The sequence below is a fragment of the Lepidothrix coronata genome, unplaced genomic scaffold (assembly GCF_001604755.1).
Source record: "Lepidothrix coronata isolate B3197 unplaced genomic scaffold, Lepidothrix_coronata-1.0 Scaffold141, whole genome shotgun sequence".
In the NCBI taxonomy this organism is placed as follows: domain Eukaryota; kingdom Metazoa; phylum Chordata; class Aves; order Passeriformes; family Pipridae; genus Lepidothrix; species Lepidothrix coronata.
The window spans coordinates 563600-572268 of NW_016690321.1; positions in this window are offsets into that span (position 1 = coordinate 563600).

The following is an 8669-nucleotide window of genomic DNA, read 5'->3' on the forward strand; positions in this document are numbered from 1 at the left end:
TGTATGATAACAAGTATCTTGCATTTGGACAGATGATAAATGTCCCCTGGAGTTACTGCTCAAAAGACCAGTTTCAGAGTTTTCATCAGAAAGGACTGTCTTCTTAAAAGTCTGCTCTTTCTTTTGAACTCTGACAGAGTTCAGAACTGCTTGGTACCTCAGTATGCTGCAATGAAAGGAGTATAATCTCCTTTGAGGAGGTGAACATGAACAACTGGTTTCACAACTGATTTCACTATTAACTGCAAATCTGACTGTCATTGTTTCTGTGACATTTTTGTTTTCAAGCTTCTCTTGATGGCTGCAAGGGTTGGGAACTGCAGAGGTGATGTATTGACCTGAAGTGCTTGGTTCTGTGGGCATCCTACAGCACAGTGACAAAGTAACAGCAGCCACTCCTTACCATCGGGCAGTCATGGGATCACAGAATAATTCAGGCTGAGATGGACCTCAGGGGGCTCTAGTCCAACCTCTTGCTCAAAACAAGGTCAGTTGTGAGATCAGAACAGGTTGCTCAAGGCTTTAATCAAATGATTCTTGAAAATATCCAAGGATGGAGACTGCACAGCCTCTCTGGGCAACTTGTCCCATTGCTTTCCTGTTCTCAGTCAATTTCTGCAGAAGCATAGATGTATGCTCTACAGGGTCTTTGAGCCCGAATTTCTGAGAAAGACCATGTTGGCTGGATGGATAGCCCCACTGTTTACCAGCATGCCTTCACGAAGTCATGGGGAGGCATGTTCCAGGGTCCCCATACCCTCATGCCCCATATATCTCCTCAAAACCCTGGTCAGTATCAAGACAGGGTGCCCAGCCTTCTCATCACCTGCTCTGCCCATATCCCCGTATAGCATCAAGATGCTCATCAGCTCCCTATCCCCACGGTTATTGTACCCACTCTCACCCCCTACCTCCCCCTTCTCCTCCCAGTGAGAGTTCTCCAAAGTGCCCCTCCTCGGATATTACATCTGAATGGTGACAACAGGGTTGCCAAGCAACAAAATTCCTCCAAGCAACCAGCTATGGCAGATCACAGCAACCCACTGCAGATCCACTCCAAAGCTGATGGGCCTGCCACCATTTTGTCTCTGAGCAGCTCTTCCATCCAGGCAAAGCTCAGATCTACTCACGTCCTTCCTCTTCTCTTCCCTCATCAACCAAGAGCATTATCTCAGGCACTCCTGCCATTAACAAGCAGCCAGAATGCCCACAACTAATCAATGCATGCTCCCAGCACACACAAGCACAGAGGCCAAGGAAGTCCAACTTGGAATGACCTTCATACAGGCACCAAACATATCACTCTCTTGCACAGATCACCAGTGTGTTGTCTTACTCCTTGTCTCTTCCCCCTTGTCTTGGTGGTCACACCCCACGGGTGGTCAGGACACATCATCCACACAGAGCAGCCCTATTTCCAGATGCCATGCTGGCCAACTGGTCTGCACAACTGCAGAGTGCTGATGAAGGTGACCTGGGACAGAAGCCATATCTGCAACACAAAACTTACACTTACATATCCACCCTTACCTCCACCATTCCCTCATTCACCCCCTGGCCTCTCCACATCCTGAGAGTCGTCACAGACTGCCCTCTTGCATTGCTTGAGTCCCAGGGAAGAGACTTAGCACAGCTCTTGGCCTAACCACATCTCTCTGCCCTTCACACAACCACACAAGGTCTTTTCCAACCTAAATTACAATTATATGCAATATACCAAGGGTCATCTTCCTCTCATCAGACCAAGACAAATGATCCAAGTGCCCAACACCTCCCTTAAATCCTCCTTCCCCTCAACAGGATTGTTGCAATAGATAGAGTATTTCCTGCAGCCTCAGTCCAGTCTTTCAAATCAAGCAAAATGCTTTTATCTGCCTTTGGGAACACACTTTGTGCTTGCAGACCTTCAGCAGGTGCAATGACATGATCATCCTGTGGAGGAGAGTGGTTCAACCAGCCACCCCAGACACAGGGTAGGCAGATCCCTGTTTCTCTTGGGACTTCAGGAACGAGCTCCTCAGGGGCTGTAAACCACAGTGGCAGGAGACAAATACACAGCAGCAAGATCCACAATCCACAACTGACTATTTGCTGCTCTTTATTCCATCTGTCTCTTCTGCTTTTCTTCAGGTGCCAGTCACAGCACCTCCTGGGACCAGCATTAGTGGTTCCCAAACACCAAATTCCTTGTCTTACCATCACATAACTTCCTATATGAGAGAGCTGGAGACAGAAGGTCACGTCTGTGCTTCACTTTTCTGGAGTTTTTAAGCAGATACGGTGAGCAACTGGGAGGCAGTAAACTCTTGGATGGCACTCATGGCACTCAGAAGAAATGGAAGGCTTGGCCCTGCTGCCTGCAATCAGCTGAGTTCAGAGGGGGTAGAGATTTCAGAGTGAGCCGAGTACTGTCTATAGTCAGCACAGCTGAGAAAGGGGCTCCCCAGGCTGCCTTGGGCAATCTCAGAAGCCACCCCAGGAGAAGGCTGAGCTCAGGTGCATGCTGGCACCATCTGTCTGGTATGGGTGGTCATATGAGGGCAGCCCCGACAGCTGACACTGTTTTTACCAGGTGATCACCATTAGGGGCTGGGATCACCCCCATGGTTTGCTCCAAGTCGACCACCTAAAGACAGAAGAATTAGAGGTTGCTTCTTTCCAATCATGTTGCTTTGTGCCCTGACTGAATGACTTGGGGAAGGGCCTTGGTCCCCAAACTGATTGCTAGATTTGACAGGGCACATCTACACTGCTTCATGATATAGTACACAGACACTAGAAAATTTTAATTGTGGCATATAATGATACTAATGTGGCATTGCCCTGCCCATGTGCACTAGCTGGTTGATAGGAATTCTGGATTTGGTCTGTTCAGACCTACCTTACATATATCCACCTCCATCTCCACTGGCTATACAGTCATGCCCCTGTACAGATGTATTTTAACCAAAGCTAAAGAGTTCAGATTAAGTAAATCAATTCTTCCACATAAAGAGGCTGCATAGACTTAATTAAATTGATAACTGGGCCAACCTGAACTAAACTAGTGCAAATTTGGGTATAGACAAGGCTTTCTTTTTCTTGCTAAGATCATTAACTAATCCAAGTTTTGATTGGTATTAACTGCATGGTAACAAAAGTGAATACTCATTCCAGTCTTCTAGCGTCTCTGTCTCCATCTGGCCTCAAATATAACACTTGGAAGAGCTGGACACATTCCTGATCTTGCCCTCAGAATTAGTATTTACTGTGTTCTTACCTGAACCCCAAAGGACCCAGTAAGATTGCTGCTTTTTCCATAAAAAATAACTTTGTAGAAGCATCTATACAACCATTCCTCATGGAGGAATTTGAGCAAGGTTCACTCCCACAGAGAAGCTATAATTTCTGAAGAAGCAGCAGTTAACCAAATAATTCTGTTCCTGCATCTCATCTATGGACCCTGTATAGGGATGATGGTATTATCCTATTTTTCTTTCTCAGCTAGTTAATAGGAAATCCCCTTTCAAAGGCAATTTCCATTTTAAATCACCCACATTAAGAGAGACATGTTTAATACCAATAAATCCGCTTTCTTAAAAGAAACATAGAAGCCAGGCTCATCAGCTGACTAAATCCTCTCCCCCCACCCTCATTCCTGCCTTGCAATCTGTAGATCTTGAAGGGTGATCTAAGACAGCTGTAGTTAACTAGCTACACTTCTGAGCACTAAGCTGCTCCTCACTTTGTATTCACTCTGTGCCAAACCAAGGTCACAGGGACGCGAGGAGCTAAAAGACTTTTCTGGCTGTAACAGAGTGGGAGTTTCAGCCAGAGATGTTCAGAGGGTGGGTTTCTGCACACGTCCTATTGAAGCCTCTCCCTACACCAGTCTCCCACTACATGTCAGCGTGGAGTGAATGCCATCTAAAGAGTATGCAGATTAATTTTTCTCCTCAAAACTTCTTGTAGCACACCTAGGAGATCCAGTTGCCAACTCTCTGAGGGATTCCTATGCCCCAAGAGTCGCTCCTTATCTGTGGGGACCCTACTCTATCCTCACCAGTACTTCTCTCCAGAGGGATTTCTAGCCTAATTGCTCTTGCAGACAGCTGTACCACACCTTTGGCAGAGAAGTGGGTAGCAGCCTTTCCAACTCTGTTGTGTGCCTAAAGCAACAGCCAGCAGTGTGGGCAATGCTAAGGCAATGCTCTATCAGCAGCCAGAGGAGGGTGACCTCAAAGGACTCCTCAAAGTCAGGGCTGTACCAGCACCAGGGCAGTGGCACAGGTATCTCACTTGTCTGACAGGAAGAGACACAACTGACTAAGCAGGAAGAATGGGGAACTATGAAACCTGAATAAACTCCCTCCTGCTTCCCACTGCTGTGACAAGTATCAGGAGCAAAAATTACAATGTAAGATAAGGCTTGGGAGGGAAAAAAATCAAAACCAAGGTACAGCAGAAAGCCTTGGTCTGCCTGCCCTTAGTGCTGCCAAGTACAGATCCAAAGCCACCCATGTGATTTTCCCCTGCCTCATCATACATCTCCAGTAGCCAGACCTTCTACTAGCAAGAAAAATTATGTGCCCCTGCAATGGTCTCTTGTGGGAGAGAACAGCCAGCTCCCTTCATCAAACTCAGATTGTGACACTGCAGTAGGAATCCTGAGAATTACTTTGAAATCTTATATCTGAAGCATATATAATTCATTGTGTGTTTTTCCAGTTAAAAGTATGAACATTTAATTTGGCAAAACAATTCTTGTTTGTTTGATAGCAAATGGGTCCATTTGCTCTGGACACATTCCTCTTTCCCCACCAAGTACACAGGCTCCAGCACTCAAGCACCCGTCTAGGTAAGTATAGTTCTGCATATGCATGCCAGAAGCAGCATCACCATCAGCAAGTACCTACCTGTGTGCCTGTATAAGGTAGGGCCTCTCAGAGTGATGGGACTGAGCCCAGTGACCTAGAAGGTCCCTTCAGCAACGTCCCAACCCTGCCGGAGGACCTTTACAACCAGATCCTTCCCTTCTGGGATTACTGCTCCAATAAAGGCTGTTGACAGAGGAACATATCAAAAAGAATTTTATTTCTTCACGGAGCATAAAAGTAAGAACAGAGGACTCTTATTTCATGCTTTATTGTTCAAAGAACGTTGGCCTCATTTGGCTCCATGAATCTGTGGCTGACTGGGCACTGCTAAACAGCAAGGACAGTTCTTCCACTGTGGGAAACCGCCCTGCCTTTACTGGAGCAGGAAGCCATCCTCCTCCTCCCTCGCAGCACTCTTTCCAGTCTAGATAGCATGGATAATTATATCTGTTTCCATGCTCTGCTTAACCAAAATGGTATTTCTTAAACAATTCTATAAACACAGACAAGAGCACTTTACTTTCAATCTTGTACTTATTTTCCACCCGATAGTAAGATTCATTTCTCGACCTGAGAGTGAATAAACCTTAAAAAAATAACTTAATCCTGTAGTCAATGTAGAGAAAGAGGAAGGGCAAAAACATGAATTGAGGGAGTTTCATGGCTTACTGCTCTGCAACTTGTCATAGGTCATAGCAGTTCAGTTACATTACAAGACTGATGATATGCAGACCAGGGTAAAGTGTACAAAGAATAATATAAATGTTACGGAACAACTTGTTTAAATACTGCTTCTAGGGAATAATAAGTTAAGGATAGAGTGGAAGGAGAGTGCACAATCATCATTTTCTGTTATTCCAAGACAATTTTAACCTGTTCAATGGACAAAACATCTTGCTTGACCAAAATCTTTTTGCTTTCAAAAGATGGATTAGTACCCTTAGTAACTTGCCATGCCCCAGGGTGGAGTTAGGTGCGTGCTAGAATGTTCCTATCTGTCTGTATCTGCACTGAACTGTTAAGCAGATGCTCACTGAGGAGAAAATAGACTGCAATAAACTGGCACTGACACAGATCTGAATTGCTGGAACTACCATAGAGATAAAATTCATTTAAGAAATGTGGTTTCCATTTCCATTTTCTTTTAATAAAAAGCTATTGAAACACTAAAAAAATCTACTGTTTCAAACAGCATACTATACACATACGTAAGAGAAGAAATGGACTTCATTTTATTAATGTTAAATGTAATACATCACAATACTGCATCTCATGGAAGTGACTCTAGTCACTTAAGCACTACTCTTCCTAGAGTGGGGCAAGACCCTGAAACAGTCAATCCTTTTATCTTCATGCAAATCTCTCTGAGTTCCGCCCAAGCTGCTTCAACAGCATGTAATGAGCTCCTGTCCTGTGCAATGAGTAGTCATGACGAAATCCAAAAATTACACATATAAATTAGTTTCTCTCATGATACTGAGAAGAGTAATTATTCTGACAAGTTAACCTGCCTCCAAATCAAGCCTTTGGTCCTGCACTCTAGGAAGATTTAAGAGTATGAATTTGAAGTATCCTTAGTGCTCAGATGAGATCAGAAGCAGGAATGGAAAGCTATAATGGAGAGCTATATTCCTCTGCATCCCCTCCAATAGCTTCTGTAAGCCAGGCTGACAGCTCCAGAGCTGGTGTTTAGACATCACACTAGCCTTCTAGAGATATGTGAAACTGAACAGACACAGCACCTTGCCATTATGTACCAAAAAGAAAAATTGCCATTGGTGATCAGGTCTTCTTTAACAATGTGAACAAAAATCAGCATGGACACCATAAATTGCTGCATAATTTCAACTCTCAAGAAAAATCTGAAGAGAATATTAAATACCATTTTACTGGCTATGATCCCACTCCCCCCCCATTCCATCCTCTATATTTCTTCTGGAAATATTCAGCATCACAGTGCCCAAGTCCCATCTCTTTATGGTCCCTTATACTCACTGCTTTGCAACGCCCTGTTGTGCAAGAAACATGGTCCAAGGTGCAATATCATCTATGTTGCTGCAGAAGGTTTTCAGGTCACTATCATAAAAGGACAGTAACCCAGAATTAGGAGGAACTTCAAGATTACCAGAAAAATAGTAGGAGGCTTATAGCTATACTGAGTTTTTAGTCTCCAGGAAGAAGCTAAGCAGCCATCTCCTTATAGCCACATTTTGAATGTTCTTGCAGTGGCTTAAGGAAAGCCAAAAAAGTAGCAGTGCTCTTTCCAGTAATGCCTTGAAAAATACTCCTGATGAAGAAAAAGAAAGAGCAGCATTTTGGGGAAGTTCCTTCAGGTTCTCAGGGAGCAGAAGGGGCAGGCTGCTTCACAAGGAAAACTGACAAAAGGTGGGGACTGCAGGACCACACTGTAACTAACACAGGCACAACACCTGAGCAAAGCCAGTACAGCAGTCATCTAACAACCACAAATGAAGTACAAGGTCAGTCAAGGAAACACAACCAGATCCATTAAAGCTGGGAGTAGACCTGCTCCCTGCACAGCTCAGGCTCACAGCAAGGCTGGAGCTCTCCCAGGCCAAGGAGCAGCATGGGTGTATGTGTAGGGATTCCAGGTAAGGTGCTGAGGGCAGTTGCAGCCCAGCAGGGCAGTGAGGGCATGGAGCAGTTTGCAATACTTAGTGTCTCCATTTCCCATGTATGGGCCATGAGTCAGCTTCCATGGCTGCTGCTCCAAGTTTTTCACCTAGCAACAAGACAGACGGATGGATGGGGGGGTGTTAGGAGAGACATTGAAGCAAAATGAGATGAGAAAGACAGAAACTAAATTGTCAGGGAGATTAAGGGATGGATGCAGTGCCTGAAGCTATTTGAGTTTCTAAAGGACAAAGTTCATGGATAGCAGAGTCCCTTCTGCACTTCAGCCTTCCTGGGAAAGCATGAACACCTCTCATGGAGGTGAGGGACACATCCAGTTCTCTCTTGAGCCACACTGCAGGTCAGTGGGCTCCTGTGCTTTGATCTGCATGTCAGAAGCTCTGCACCAGCTCATATATGACCAAAGGCTTTGTCATTTCCAGTGCACGAGCTTACCCTGAACCTGCCTCTCACCAGGCAGCACAAAGTGCTCTGTCAAAGGGTAGCCACGAGGCTGTTGTTGCTGCCATGCCCACTGAGGAACAGCAAGTGAGCACCACCAAAGCTGATTTTCAGCTGGTTGAACTGAAGCCACTAAGAGGGTTGGAAGGTGTAACACCAAGACCTACCCAGGGGATGGACCCCGTCAGGGGCCAGAACCTTTTACCCTCTCCAAGGACACATCATGCTGCAGCCATTGCTGTTGGTGGCAGGCTTAGGATCAGGAGGAATAGCCAGGCTGCCCACCACCTCTTCCCAGAGGAGAGGGTGTTTTCAGAGACTTGAGGGTCAGCACTAGGGAAGGCTGTGCCTCCTTCAAGCTCTAAAAAAAGGACTTTGTTCCCGCTCAGCAATTTTTTCCCATCTGGGCTAAATCCACTCTTAGAAAGAGATAGCTCTATCTCCAGGGAAACAGGCTCTCTGCGCTCACAGGGACTCAGCCACTCCCCCTCTCCTTTTGCCATGGGGTCACTCAGCAGTGAGGCTGAGCCACAAAGGCACCATGGGGCATCAGGCTTATAGGGCTACCCCAGGCCAGGAGCTCTGTGAGCACAGGGTGCTCCAAGGCAACATGTGCTGATCTCTGTGGTGCAGCCCCACAGGACCTTCAGGAGCTTGCCCAGCCCTGGAGAGCTCACACAGAAGTGATTACAGAGATCGACTGTTCTCAGAAGTCTC